At 40.3% G+C, this 15,404-nt stretch overlaps 1 long non-coding RNA gene across 2 annotated transcripts in view; it reads right to left on the minus strand.

Annotated features, from left to right (window-relative positions):
• LOC137155012 (uncharacterized) overlaps positions 1 to 15,404 on the minus strand; it is a 234,411-nt gene that overhangs the window by 14,853 nt on the left and 204,154 nt on the right. For both annotated transcript variants that reach the window (XR_010920321.1, XR_010920319.1), the window contains exon 3: positions 8,248 to 8,370. This is a non-coding gene — a long non-coding RNA (uncharacterized lncRNA). The remainder of the gene's footprint in view (positions 1 to 8,247; positions 8,371 to 15,404) is intronic.

A 15,404-nucleotide genomic window follows, 5' to 3' on the forward strand; every position in this document is an offset into this window, starting at 1 on the left:
GTGTAGTCACATGTATGAAACTTATCTTATCACTTCTGAACCACTGCAGGACTTGGTACATGACATATCAAAAGGATCTTGTTCCAAAGTTGTCAAATAAAAACTTCACTAAGATCCCAGTTATAAACTGTCTAAATCAAACAGAGAAACTTCTTGTGTTAGTTTAGATTACTTATATCCACAACTGTAAGTTTTCCTGATTCTGATGATGTATATACAATTCCGCCTTTTGAGAAGCGTTATCTAGATAGCTTAATGCCTAATCAATGGACCTTGTCACGTCAAAGAAAAGCCATTATGTGGGAAAATGACAAAAAATGATTACTTTAGGACTGGAAAAAGAAAGTTACTTCTGTTTTTCACTCTTTATCCCATCACCCTTCTTGTGCCAGTTCCTTCTCTGCTCTTGTAATCCTTCATGGTTAGATGCTCACCTGCTACTAATAAGAAAAATATAACAGATGGACAAGGTAGCTTGGAATGTACACACTATGAATACGTAACTGTCCTCTCTCCACTCACTCTCATTTCTGCCTCTTTCAACTGCCATACACCTGTGTCTTATTGGCAATGCAGTTGGTAGCACTGAGGGAAGATGGTCACTGAACCAGATGAAGAGGAAATGGAAGGAAGTGTGATGTCGGAGCTTAGTTTTGAAAGATTACAACAATGACAGATGGACTCAAGAGTATAAATGCTAACAGTCCTACGGACTTTGGAACATAATTTATGAGTGGAATTTGGGCAATAAAACAAATTACTATGTTTGTTCTCAACTCTGATTTAAATTAAAGGATTTTGAATATGACAAATGAACAGACAAAAGCTGTGTAAGATGCTGATTTGCTTGGCTCAACGTGCTTTTTTTTTTTTTTTTTTTTGTTAAAGAAAATTTACAAGCAAATTGTTGCAGAAATTTTTTTTTAGTCTATAGAAAAAAGTTAGTCAGCAGCATAGACAACTTTTTATGTATGGGGTGGGAGAATTAGAGTTAAAAAGAACATAAAAATAGCTGTTGAATATGGTTTTTACACTATTCAATTACTGTAGCAGAGACAGTTCCCTAATAATTCACAGTATGTTCTCTTCATCCCAGGAGAGGGACAGCCATCTGATGGTCTCAGCTGCTTAGAGTCCCTCTCTTTCCCCGAGAATATCAACTGGCTTTGATAGCACGGGCCAAGTTGAAGGTCTCTCCTGCAGCAGGCTCTGGCTTCTCTCTTCCATGGCTGGGAAATAGCTCAGCAGGTTCTCCTTTACTTGTGAAGGGGAATTCTGTATGACCTGCCTGTGCTTCCCCCACTCCTTTTGTAGCTAAACTGGCTGTTTCCCTCCTTGTCTGATGAATGTTACTGATTCTCTCTTTACTCTCTCTGTGCACCTGGGCTTCTGATCCCCTCTCTCGAGGAACCTGGGATAGGTCCAACCAGTCTTCTGGGGATGTCTCCAACAGCCTTTTAATTGGCTCTTTTTTCCTCCCTTCCCTCCCACACAACATAAGTTCCATGTGCTCTTTTCACAAAAGGAGGGGAGAGAGACCAGACCATCAGATATCATGGAGCTCGTAATTCTTTGTCTGTCCTTTTGCAGCCTCTGCCTCTGTCCCATCATGTCTGGAGGTCAAAGGACCTCCAGCTGCCACTTTATCTGTAATCTTTCCTTTGTCAGAATCTTTGGGTGACAGCAGAACATAAAAGCAATTGTTTTCCAGTTAAATCAACAGATCAAATGCACACTCTTCCCTTTCTTAATTCTTCTGCATTCTAGGCTCTTCTACAAAGAACACAGTGACTATATAAAACCAAAAGGCCAGCAACTAAATGCTATGGATTTTGCATTGATCTTCACTGCAAAGAATGTGAGGGAGATTCCCACACTGGCACCATTCTTTTCAGATGACAAAGCTAAGGATCTAGCCCAGATTGAGGTGTCAGAGGAGGTTTTGGAACAAATTGATAAATTAAACAGTAATAAGTCACCAGGACCAGATTGGTCTGCATCTCTGACCATCTAGGTTACTGGTTTACGAAATCACAAAATTAATATTTTTAAAAATCATCCAAATGAAATGCTATATTTCAGGACCTAAAGAATGAAGTGTTAAGTATAACAGCAGCTCTGATGTCCTCTGTCCAACAGATAGGCTCTCCATGCAGAAACATTGGCTTCAGTTTCTGAAAAATTCCCTATACTCTGTATGCAGCTTGAGAGTTTGTAGTGAATGTAACAAATGGTCCTGAAATGTGAGCTCGAATTGGTGGCATAGCAGCTCAAATGTAAAAGTTTAACTCACTCTTTGGTATTGAACTAGGCTGAAATGTCCTCAAAAGAGTAAAAAATCTGTCGAAAACTCTGCAAGGCTCAGACATTTCACCAAGAGCATATAGAAATTAGGAATTTCTGATATGTAGGAAATTTTCACATTGATACAAAAATGTTCTGATTCAGAATGAAAACAAATATTTATGAAACTTACCATAAGCTAGAAATTCCAAAGGAAAATGTTCAGTTTTGGCAAATGTTCTTTTCAAAATTCAGACAGAGTTCCAATCCAAAATTCCAAATCCAAATTCAAAATTTTCATGTCAGAATTCTGAAATTTCATTTTGGAATTTTAGGGAGAGATTTCATTTTTATTATTTTGATAATATTTCTTGGTGTCAGTAGTCAAACTGTTTCATTACAATGCAAACAGGAAAAACTTAGATCTAGAAAAAGATGTTTCAGTCAGTACAAAGTAGCAGCTGCCCTTAATTATTTTTAAAATAAATTATTTCTACTATTGTCATATCATGAAATAAAGTAAAATCATATAAAAAGGGAAAAAGGAAATTTGAAACAAAATTTCAAAATTATGAAACAAAAATTTAAAATTCCAGAACAAAATTTGTAAATCAAAACAAAATTCTGAAATTTTCCAAAACATACTTTGAAGTAATTGATTTTAACATGTACAGTATTCCATCAAGATTTAAAGATAATGGCTACAAAATTATTCAAAATTAGAGCTGATCTGAGAAACTTGGACAGGACCATATCCCATTGGAACATATAGTTCCATCGAATTGCTTCACAAAACTGAGTTGATTTTGCCAGAATTTCATTTCAGAAGAAAACTGAAAGAAAAAAAGTTCCAACAATGTCAAAACACCCCATTTTATCATTTTCAGAATGTTTCAATTTTTCATATTGAAATGACTTCTTTTTTCATGTTATTATTTTGGATTATATTATAATTCTTACAGCATATATTATATATGTTATAAATTTCATCTGACCCATATTTTAGGATCATGGAATATGGTATTTAAAAATTGTGGTTTGTACAGGACTTATAGGACAGATTCTTAAAGCCACACTCAAAACCCAGTGAACCATATTATATTGCAGTGTTTTCCCTCACATGATTCTGTATAATAAACACACTGGGCCAAATTATTTCCCAGTTCCCAGTACAGGCAACTGAGAAACACCACTGGGGCAAAGGTAGGAGAAATCCCTGGAGTAGAGTGACTCCACAGCTGACAGAGTACCCTAATGGCTGGCAGATGCTCCATAATCCTTGTATCTCTCATACCATGGGGAGGAGGACTGGAGAATCTGCAGTAATGCGTAGCCCTGTCTGTACTTCCCAACCCCCTCTGCCAACCTGCCCCATAGCAGTGGGTAAAAAGCTTTTAAAATGCTTTGCTTATGTTTTCCTTCAGCACAATAAATGTGCCATGGTGATTTACAGATATTAAAAGACAAAAGCCTGCATTTTTCTGCTTGGGTGCCTAAAGTTGCACCCAAACCCATATTAAAGCATCTAAATAAGTGGCCTGAAGTCAATAAGTGGTGCAGATGCTCATCATCTCTGAAACCTTATTTAAATGCCTGACTAATGATTTAGGTGCTTAACATTAGGTACCCATATTTTAAAATGTTGAAATGGCCTTTGTCTCTCTTCTTAAGAGCTGATGTTCTAAGTAAGATGCAAGTCTTTTGGGCAATGAAACCTCACTACAACAGAATAGATTAGTTCAAGGACAGACGCAGCTAAGCTGCTAAATCAAGCTCCATGAAGAACAAAACACTTAAATAACTGGAGTTCGTTCCTGGAGTTCTAGCTGCATAGCATTTTACCGTACAACACCTTGTATTAGTCAGTATGTAGTGAGCTTTGGTAACCTGGTGCGTACAAAACTGGATTTGTGCTGAGGCCTACCACACCTATTTTAAGACGTATGATGGCAGAAAGTCCACTGATCAATTAGCAATTTAGAAAACTTCCCACATGCTGATGGAGTCTCCTCCCAAACATTCCTCCTCCCCCCCCCCCCCCACTTCAGGTTTGCAGAGCTTTTGTAAAAGGCTTTCATCCAAACAATACCTTTTAATGCTGACTGATGATATACCCCCAGAAAGTGAAGGAAACAATATTGTGTTCCGATCACACGTTTGCACATGAATGGCATAGGTGGGTTAGATCAGCTGCTGGCAACAAGATAGAAATAGTTATTGCGCTCCTGTCGGGCTCTGGGAAGATTAGTTTTCATCGTTCATGCGATAGTATAATGTGGTGTGTTTGTAAAAGCAAGTTACAGCAAGATTTTTTGGAGCACAAAGAAAATGAGATTTTTAGATGGATTTAAAACATTTCAGTGACCTCCAGTGGAAAATTGAAAAGTATGTGTTTTGATACATTTTCAGTGAGACACACCTGCCAAAACTAATGTCTGAGATGTGCTTGTATACTGACACAGATAAGATCATGCAGTGGGAAAAGTTTAACAGAAAAATCCAAAGAGAACACAGAGTTTATTTCCAGGTTCACTATGTGTAAATAATTGTCTGCTGAGCTACCAGTTTAACAACCAATAATCAGTTCATAGATTTGAATGGATTTTTAAGAGAGTCCAACTTCGTGAATCAAATAATGAGAGGATATGATTCTTCCATCCCTGAGTGGCATCTCAGGAGCTTCATTGACATGTGCCTTAGTGATTTATAGTTGACTGCCTTAATCAGTGCTCCAAGCACTATGGGAAAGTGTCCTGGCAGCAAGCCAGATCATGCAAAAGAGCATGCTAATTTGACTTCTCGATTAGCATTCGCAGTTCTCAGAGTGCTCATGTCCAAACTGAACTCCACTACAGACTTTCTACCAAGGTCACTGGTAGAAAGGTCACTGGTGATCACCATAGAGTCGAAAAAATTGTAAATAAACCACTGCAACATACTCATTCTAACACTGGAATTTCAACGAACTGTCATATAAGCCACATATTTTTACCAGCATCCCTGTTCATGAGAACTTAGAATATTTCTGTAGTGGTTTCTAAAGTGCTTATAAATTATAACTATGATATCCAAGTGCTTTTATGCAAAATTAGGAATGCATAGGCCCTGATTTTCCACTGCCTTACCTCTTGTGTAGGCATTTAGAACTGTGCAAACTGGGTAAAAAATGCTACCAGCCATGTAGGTGAATAGAGAATTTTGATTTGATAGCATTTTAGACCCACTTTACACAGACAGAAATAACTAATTCAGATCCATAATCTATACAGCTACCCCTAGTGATTGGTATAAGCACTGCTGCTACCAAACTGCTACAAATATTGAAGCAATCAAAAACAATACAAAACCAAATTAACTAAATGCTAAATTCAATATAAACATTTCCTATCGTACTCTGAGACTCACCAAACGCTGTCTCTGGCATACTTCCAAACAAAGAAACCATTAACTGAGAAACCTTTTCTGTTGTTTTGGTGGAGTTCATTTAGTTGAACACAGGAGATCGATAGCTACAGCACACCCCAGCAAATCTCAACTATGGTGATAATATGGCGGGTGTCAGGCAGACTCTGAAGAAACTACATTCCACATCATTCACGGCTTTAGAAGTAATCAGCCACGAACACAGTTGTGTTTCTTTGCGCACTCCATAGATTCAATGAATCTGGTTTGCCAAGGGTAGAGAAGAGGCCAATAGAGTGCAGAGTGGCAGAGCAACACTCTCTCCATAACATGCTTCCTTCAGAACCAGCTAGATTTCCACACAGAAATCTGCGCTGGAGTTAGAGCAGTATTAATGCCGACACTATTTCTGTATGGTTTCCACTTTCCAGGCACAGAGGGTAGCAGAAAAAAGAGGAAGGACACATTCAGTGGCAGCATGGCTTGTAATGGAGCCATGCTGCCCACGGGGGCAAATAGGACTCCTCAGAGCAGCATTGGAGAGCAGAATCCCCACATGGAAGCCCAGAGTTTCATGGGAATGGCCTTCAATGTACAGGAAAAAAACCACGTCGGAAGTATAAATAAAATGTGTTAATTGACTGGGGAGTTCTTGTTTTGGGCATTTCCTGCATTCTATAATCCAAAACCTGCCCTTCTGAGGTTAAATGAAAAGGCTTGGAATCTGATGTGTCTGTTGCAAATCTAGGTGCCCGGGTGTTCCTATTTATTCCTGATGTCATAGTCATTATAGCGCAGTCATTTGAGAGCGTACAGTTCTGTGATTTTTTTTCAACCATCAAAATGATGCCTAGAGAGAATCACTTTTTTCAGTCTCATCTTAATGCAGTCCCCGTTGATAAGTTAAAAGCATCTTACAGATGTCACATCCCATCAAACTTGTCTGTGATTTCATGCATGTAGCAAGTCTGGCTTTCAGTTGACAAGCTGTACCACTAGCCCTGTCTTTTAAGGTTGTGCCTTTGGTAACTGTACCATACCCTACTACTAAGCAACCATAAACCTAGTGTAAAAGATATCACTGAATAACGTATATGTAATAACGTATAACATATAGTGTAAAACGTATAGTGTAAAAGATATCACTGAATAACGTCTATGTATATATTGTGTGTTTAATACACAGAAACACCACCATTGTCATTGAGCAAGCGCCTAAGGTTTGGTCTACACTTACCTCGGCGATTCAGCAGCAGTCAACGGGAATTACACAAAGAACTTACATAACTCCCGTCGACTTCTGTGTTTCTCTTCTGCACGCCGTCTTCACTGCATTGCGCTGACGGGAACCATGTTCCCGTCGATGCAGCGCTACGCCAATTGAGGCGGAGGTTTTAGTACATCGACTTCTGGATTGACTGAGCAGGTCTTCACTGACCACTCAGTCGATCCAGATAAGTCGATTTGATGGCGGCGACCTTGCCAGTGTAGACATAGCCTAAGCCAAAGCCCATTTATATCAATGTAAATGCTCTCTTTGGCTTCAAAGAAATTAGGTTCAATGAAGGTGGAGTTTTCTGAACTGACCTCCTCTGACCATAAGCCTTTATTATCCTGTACAAGATGACTTTCCTGTGCTCCTCATACATGAGCCTTACAAACAAGTCTCACTTTTTTGTATAGGTCAAGCCTTCAGATAGTGCAAATTGGCATAGATTTTTCCTCAGTGGACCTATATTCATTCACACCGAGGATCTAGCTGAATGTACAGTTTAAAACAGTGGTTCCCAGCCTTTTTGGCTCGGGGCCACAGATATCATTTTTAGAACCCCTGAAGGCCATCAGTCTCCTCCAGCAGCCCCCCATTGCAGCCAGATGGAAGGAGTTCTCCTCTTCGCTGATCTCCTGTCCCCCTGGCTGCAGCAGGGAAACGGCACGCTTCCTGTAGCCCCGTGTGCTCCACCCAGGTCCTAGGCAGTGGCTCCCTACTACAGCCAGGGGGATGGGAGATTAGTGCTCCCCTCCTTCTGGCTCCAGCAGGATCCCCAGTGCCTAGGGACCCAGGTGGAGAACTTTGCCGTACTCCTTGCTACAGTCAGGGGGAGCGGAGCGCTGATCTCCTGTCCCCTTGGCAGGAGCAAGGAGTCTGTACCAGCAAGGCACTCCTCCTGGGTTCTTAGGCAGCGGCTCCCTTCTGCAGCCCATGGGAGGGGAGCAGTGGTCCACTTTGAAAGACCCCGCAGGCCACAGGTTGGGAACTATTGGTTTAAAAGGTTTGTTACCATGTACATTAAAGACACGCTTGTCTTACTCCAAATACCCAAATATGAAATGAAAACTTCAGAATAGTTTATTAAAAAAAATGTTCAACATTCCTAAGGGTTGCACTGTGTTAGAGGTGACCCAGCCTTGAACTATCTACTACCAAAAGACTGAGCAAACCAATGGGCCATGACATGCTCAGAATTCCTGACTCCAGAAGGTAGTAATTTTTGCAATGATATTGCCACACCAGCTGTTGAGCAATTCTGACATTGCAGCACTACTTCAAAGAGTACTTACAGCAGCAAAAGAGTTGATTGTGGTCTGACTGGGTTTCCAAAATGGTCTGGCGCATCTCTAGTTTTGTCATGAAAGGCCACGTGATGACTGGAGATGCTGCATATCATTCACTGAAGAGTTACACTGTACGAAATGACAAACAGGCATTTTGAGAAACAGGCTCACAATAAGTACCATTTCCACCAAAGGCACTTGGCCAGAGTGGTGTAAAGAGGCTTTAGTTGTAAATAAGAATAAAAGCCCAGTCTCTTTCTTTACCCTCAGGGACACAATCTTGAATTTTCAGTTTTTTGTCAGAGGAAAATAAATATCCAGCAAATAATATTGTGACTTAAATTAGAGTAGGAGCGAATCAAAGTGTACATTATACCACAGTTCTGGGGAGTCTAATGTCTTTTATGAAAGATTCTTCTTCCTATAGTGAGAGACACCCAAATCAAAACTTGGTGCCATTCATTGGGTCTCCAGTAGGTCACAAACAAAAATCCTGATGAAATCCAAGACCTTTGTTATAGTATTATTTTATCAGTGCTTTCTTTTACAGGGTCTGATTTGACTCTCTGATTTACATACACGAACAGTTACTCACCCAAGTATTACTACTGGAGTCAGTGGGATTACCTGTATGAGTAAGAATTCACCAATGTGAGTATGGGTTGTCTGATCCAGTCCATAGAGTCTATAAAGTTCATGGCATGGATGTGTCATCTTGTATTACTCTTCTAATGTGAAAATGTATGAGAAATAAGAAAACACCTACTTTGTTTTAGATAATGGTAGTATCATTTACGAGTGATCTGGAGGCTTAGATTAAAAGCTTTGATTGACAGAGAGTTGATCATCCTATCATTACAAGAGAGTATATTAGTTAATATTTCAGGCATGATCTGAGGTTTTGCCTATTAGACTAGGTGTTAGAAATGACAGTAATGCTATTCTGACAGGCTGTGACTTTATGAGTGTTTAGCTGAAAGGTTAGTCTAAGCCTCAGTGTTAGAAGTGACAGTAATGATATTCCCGTAGACTGACATTAGAAGTTTGGAATTGGTAACCTAAAACTCTCTGTCTGGTTCATAGATATTTAACCTAATATGCCTAAAATCTTGCAGCAAGTTCAGAAATCACAAAATAGAAATAAGGAGGAGTAAAATTCAGAATATTATTTGATCTGATGTGTACATTTTCAAGGAAAATTACCACTGTAATACAAATGCAGCAAACAACATCCATTCAGAAGGGATTTTCGACATGGCATGGGGTAGAGTTCCACATTTATTGTCTCTCAATGACATCCAGATCAAATTTACTCAGTTTACAAGTTAAAAGTAACTGAAATCAGAACTGACCTCATTTACACAAATTAAGGATCTGACCCAATGCCTTTTCTAACTCACTCTGGAATCAGAAAGTCAAGCTGTGTACTCCCCCTCAAACTTAGTAAAACATAATAATGCACCTGAAAGTGGAGTAAGAGCACAAGATACATTTGTAAAGACTAGGGTTGGTCAGAAAAACTTTGATGGAACCACTGTCAGAATTATATGTTTGTATAATGCATAGAACAATGAGGCCATCTTGGGCTGGGCCGGGCCGCTAGATGCTTCCGCAATAACAAAACAACAAGAGAGCTCAAGCTACTATTAAAAACACAGAAAAACTGAAAATTCTCAAGAATTCAAACAGCGTGTCATAAATAATTACTGATAATGAATAGTAAATAAAATAAGAATATCAAAGCCATCGTAAATGTAAACTCTTCAAACGTAAAAAAGCCTGCTGTAAGGATCTAAGAGATTGGCAAAACAGATCAGTAAATACATCTGGCTCCACTGCCATGACCAGAGCATCTCATCTGCTGTGGAAATGCAAAGCCATCTGGAATGACAAGCTGGATAGAGAAAAGATCCCAAGGCCTATTCCAAGTTTCTGTAAGGCACAATCAAAATGAAAAGGATTGTGAATCGTTTAAAAGCAAAACTTCATTAAGAAATGAATAAGCATTAAGTCATATTGAAGATCGAGGACTGAAAACTACTGAGTAAATGATTTCATAGATCTGAAATTTAATATGGATCAAATTTGGTGAAGTGGATTATTTTATTTTAACAAAGACTTCTGCAGTACAAAAAATATATAAATACTGGGCTAGTTCCTGAAGTCCATCCTCATATTTTTACTAAGGCAAACTTCCACTGTAGTCACTAAGAGTTTGCCTGAAAATAAAGGGTGAGATTTTAAAAAGCTCTTAAGGGAATTAGGGATTCAACTCCCCCTAGACCTTCTATGAGATTTCAGTGTTGAAAACCTTATCAACATGGGGAAAACTGAGCAGCATACCTATTCTGGAATAACTCCTGTGTGTGGACACTCTATTGCAGAATTAAAGTGATTTTATGCTGGAATAATTACTCTGCTTTGTAATTGCAGGAATTATTCCAGAGTAAAGTCACTTTTATTCTGGAATAGAGCATCCACATGGTGAACTATTCCAAAATAGCTATTGCAGAATAGCCTATTCTCTAGTAGCTATGCTGATCACATTCCCCATATAGACAATGCATGATTCTGTTAGACATTTAAAAATTCCACCCACCCACTGTAACAACAGAGCAAGAACTTCAAGATTTACTCTAAGAAGAATTTGAAAACCACTGATTAAAGACTTCCAATTCTGGCCACATATTGCTGCAGTACTTGGCTATAGATTGCTGCTCCGAATTACAGATTAACATCATTGCAAAACATCTAGGACTTCCCCCCCCCCCCCAATCAGAGTGCCTTTATTGGGAACTGCTGGTGCTCAGCACTTCTGAAAATCAGGGCACTTATGTGTCTCAAGGTGGATTTCCTTAAGGACCTAACTTTAGGCCCCCAGACTTGAAAATTTTGTCTCTAATTTTTGAGGTTCACCATGTTGCTAGTATATGATATTGTGGTACTTTGTACCTCAAAGCAGCACGCCGGAACCCCCACTTTCACCACTGTTCTATAATTATGATAAGTTTCATACAAAGTATGCCTTGTGAGGTATCATTTTAAAAGTCTTGATCTGTCAAACATTAATCTCCTATTGGATTGTGTGTACTATCATTGTATGTGAAGTTATAAAGTTTAGCTATGTGTGTATTACTACAATATGTTCTGGGGTTGGGAACGCGAACAACAATGGAGTAGCCAGACATGCTAATGGCCCATTAAAGAGAATCCACTCTCCCAATGGCTATCCCAGAAAATTTTTCAGAGAAAGCACATAGACAATGGACACTGCTTGACCAAGTGGGCCCCACGTCACAAGCATAGATCTTTTCAGCAACCTAGAAAAACTATAAAAGAGGGGAAGTGATGTCATCACTTGGCCTCTCTCCTCCCCCCAATTCAACACCTGGAAGAAACGTTGGGAGGACAAAGACTTTGAACTGGGGCAGGGTGGTCCTGGGCTGGAAGGCAGTTCCAGCCTGTGTACTGAGGAACAGAAACCTGCTAATATCATCTGTCAGGGTGAGACACTGCTTGATTCAAATCCTGTTTATTTTGTAGAATTTGGACTGCAAATTCATTTTTGTTTCTTAAGTAACCAGCTTTGATCTCTATGCCTGCTACTTATAATCACTTAAAGTCTATCCTTCCATAGTTAATAAATCAGTTTTATATTTCACCTAAAACTGTGATTTGGTTGAAGTGCTTGGGAAATCTCAGCTCAGTACACAAAGGCTAGTGTGTGTCCTCTCCACATTGAGGAAGGGGCAGACTGGGTAATGAACTTACACTGGCTAGGCTTCTGACCAGTGCAAGACAGTATAGTCCTGGGGTGCAAGGCTGAGAAGCTCAGGGGAATTGGCTGGTGCCTTTCTCTGTGTGATTCATAAGTGCATCGAGGGGCATTCATGCAATCTAGCTGGGTGTGGGGTCCACATGCTGTTGTGCTAGGTGATAACAGCATCTGGAAGGGTTTGCTACTTGTCACTAGCAAAGCATTGTGAAAGACAGCCCAGGAGGGTTAGGGGGGCCCAGCGGTACCCCAGTTCCAGATTCCACCCTGGGGATCCCATCACAAATATAAACTACCTAAATGACATATGTATAATCGGATGAATAGAGAATAATGTTCAGATTCTGCATAAGAGGAACAGATTTAGAATATCAGGGTTATCATAGATCAGAACTGAGGTGCAAAAATAGTCATGTATGGAGATTTACATAGTAGCTACCTCATCTACTGTACATCTCATACCAGTACTATTTGACTGGATCACTTTTTCAGTACTTTGCAGCTTTCTATGTAAAACACTGTACTGGTGCTAATTGTTCGTACTTTACATAAATTAAGTGGAGCTAAGGTCACGATATCCACAACAAGCCAAAACACACAGAGTGACACACTCATGGAAGAATGCTACAATCTCACAACGAAGTGACTGGTTCTAAAATGTACCACTGGTGGTTATTTAAGATTGATCCTGCACAAACCAGGAATAAATAATTGCATGAAGAAACATGAGATAAAGTGATGAGCGGACCGTACTGGAAGGAAAAGTCCAGTGTGCAGTAAACGGGCATAGGAAAAATTTACAAATCCCTGAACTGCAAGAAAACAAAACTTCCAGGGAGATTCTGTGCATGCAGAATGTAAATATAACTTACAAGGCCAGATCATCAGCTGGTGTAAATAGTTATTGCTCTTTTGAAGTCAAGGTATATGCATTGAAGCCAATAGAGCTGTGCCGATTTACCCCAGTTGAAGATTTCGCTCACAGTCTGTAGCACAGAGCAGAAGCACAAACAGCTGCAGGTGGAAGACAGTAAAGCCACGTTCAGGGCATCTGTAACAAAGCACCAAATTATCGTAACAGCAACCGTGGCAAAGCTTGCAATCTATGACAGGTAACAGTTGCCGGCAGGAATCGGAAAGGAAAAAGGGAAGAAAGCTCATTTGGCAGTAAATGACAATGCATGATTCACACACACAGAAAAAGCGGCTTCTTCCTTCTTTACCGCTCCAGAACAACACAGAGATTCAACTTCTCTCAGTAACACAGTTGCACAGCTATAACTGAGATCAGAATTTGGCCCATTGGATCTGTCCTTGGTCTGTTGTTCATGTAAGTGAATTTGATGGGGAGGATCATACAATAGGTATGTTTAAACAAGAATTTCCAATATTTTGCTCATACTTTTACCCTATGCAGAAGGGTCAAGGAAGTCTCTGTATGTATAATCCCCTCTGGAGTTTGCCAGCTTCCGGAGTGCTGGACTGAACCTGTAGGGGACTTGCTCTATGAACTATAACAGCAATGGCCAGAGTTGTCAGATGCCATTTCTGAGCCTGCTTAGAGTCAGGGTCAGGGCCAGGAAGGATTGGACACTCCTGTTGAGATGAGTAGAGAGGTTTCTGGTGGAGTGATTGATACAGGCACTTTGCTGGGGTAATTATGAGCCAGGATTGCTCAGTCCCTCAGTGAAAGGGGACAGCCTGACTCAGAGACAAAAGGGCCGACAACGGCCAGCAGCAGCAGGACACGCAGTCGCCACCACGTTGGCTCCATGGGCAGGAAGAGGAAAGCCAACCTGACCCAACCTCAGGAAGGTTGTGTTTTTTCCCACCTGACCCACCCCAGAGCAACACCTGCAGTTGGGTCCTTTTAGGTTTGGGTCCGGTTACAGGGCTCTACTATTCAGGGTTACAACTCTGTAAGAGGATCCCTTTTGCTTTCTTTAAGCTGGCCAACGTTTGCAGGTCTGCTACCCTTATCTCAGGACTCACCCTATACATTTCATCTGGCTGGGAAGGTGCTAGGCAGGGAGCTGGGGGCTGTGGTTCAGTTGTGAATGGTGGGAGGAGGGGATTTTGTTGCATTATAAAAGTTTTAGCATTTATTAGTTAGCCTTAACCCTTTCCTTCCCTAGATCCTCTGCGTCCGCTCCACAGTAAAGTCTCTCTTTGGTATGTTGTTATTTTGTTATGCAACATTTCAGTTGCTGGGGTTTGTATTATTTTATTTTGATTGTTGCTTATACTCCTTGTTAAAAGAAGACAGTTAAGAGACAGTACTCCTTGTGTTCCAGGCACAGAGGAGTCACCCTGGGTGGAAGCACCAGGTGTCACAACAAAGAACCTAGGATTCAACCCAGGTGAGAAGAGGGGAGAAGCCACTCTGATGAGCAAGCACCAGGAAGGATGCAAAAGACAAAAGACTGCTTGTTCCTGAATTTTAAGCACAAACAACCAAAAAACCAAACACAGTTTACACTTATAGTAAAGGAGAAATCTGAATGATTTTTCTTATAGCTCATACAGAAACATCCATTTATACTTGGCCCCAAGTTCAACCTCATTCTTGAATATCCTGGCAGAGTGCTGCTTATGCAATATCATGGAAGCTGACTAGCCAGGTTCTCCCAACTACTGGGGATTAGAAATCCATGTCAGGAGGGATTTCAGGATTTATTTTTTTTACTCCCTTCAGGGAATCCAAGACATCTGCATTGCAGAACACTGTTCCTGAAGAACGGGATCATGCAGACTCAGCAAAATTTCAATAGAACATAGAACTTTTCTGCTGATTCCATTGTAAAACTTTCACTTTTCTTGCACTCCCAAAGGTAATTAGTAAACAGAATACTGATTTTAAAATGTATTTTTCTGCATGGCTGCTGAGAGAGCACTCTCTCTCTCTCTCTCTGCCTTAATGTCTACTACTACTTAAAGACTAGACACACATAGGAGAACATTTTTAGAGCAGTTCGGAAAGTAGCTGATGTTTGTGTTCGGCAGACAGAGTCACATGGTGAAAAATACTAACTTGCCCCGCAGCAATTGCTTGAAAAGTTTTTTCTTTTCTTTACCGATCAATATTTGCCTCCTTAGCTGGTGGAAATTGGCCCTGAATTCAATGGAACTACGCGGTTTTACAACAGCTGAGTATCTGGCTTCCATTCTCTAATGAAGAATTCAGGAGACTGGAGATACAAATTACTCAACATTTCACAAATATTTGTAAAAGTTAACTCACTGCAGAGCTAATGTTCAGGTTAAATTAGAATCTGTGATATCACCAACAGTCCAGTCCTCCAAGGTGCTGAGTGCCACCTGGAAGGGGTTAAGCACCCTTTATTCCCATTGTCAGGCTCTCAGCACCTCTCAGAATTGGGCCCTTACT

This window comes from Emydura macquarii, unplaced genomic scaffold (genome assembly GCF_026122565.2).
Source record: "Emydura macquarii macquarii isolate MOO-44397 ecotype Brisbane River unplaced genomic scaffold, CSIRO-AGI_Emac_v2 contig_1348, whole genome shotgun sequence".
Classification (NCBI taxonomy): domain Eukaryota; kingdom Metazoa; phylum Chordata; order Testudines; family Chelidae; genus Emydura; species Emydura macquarii.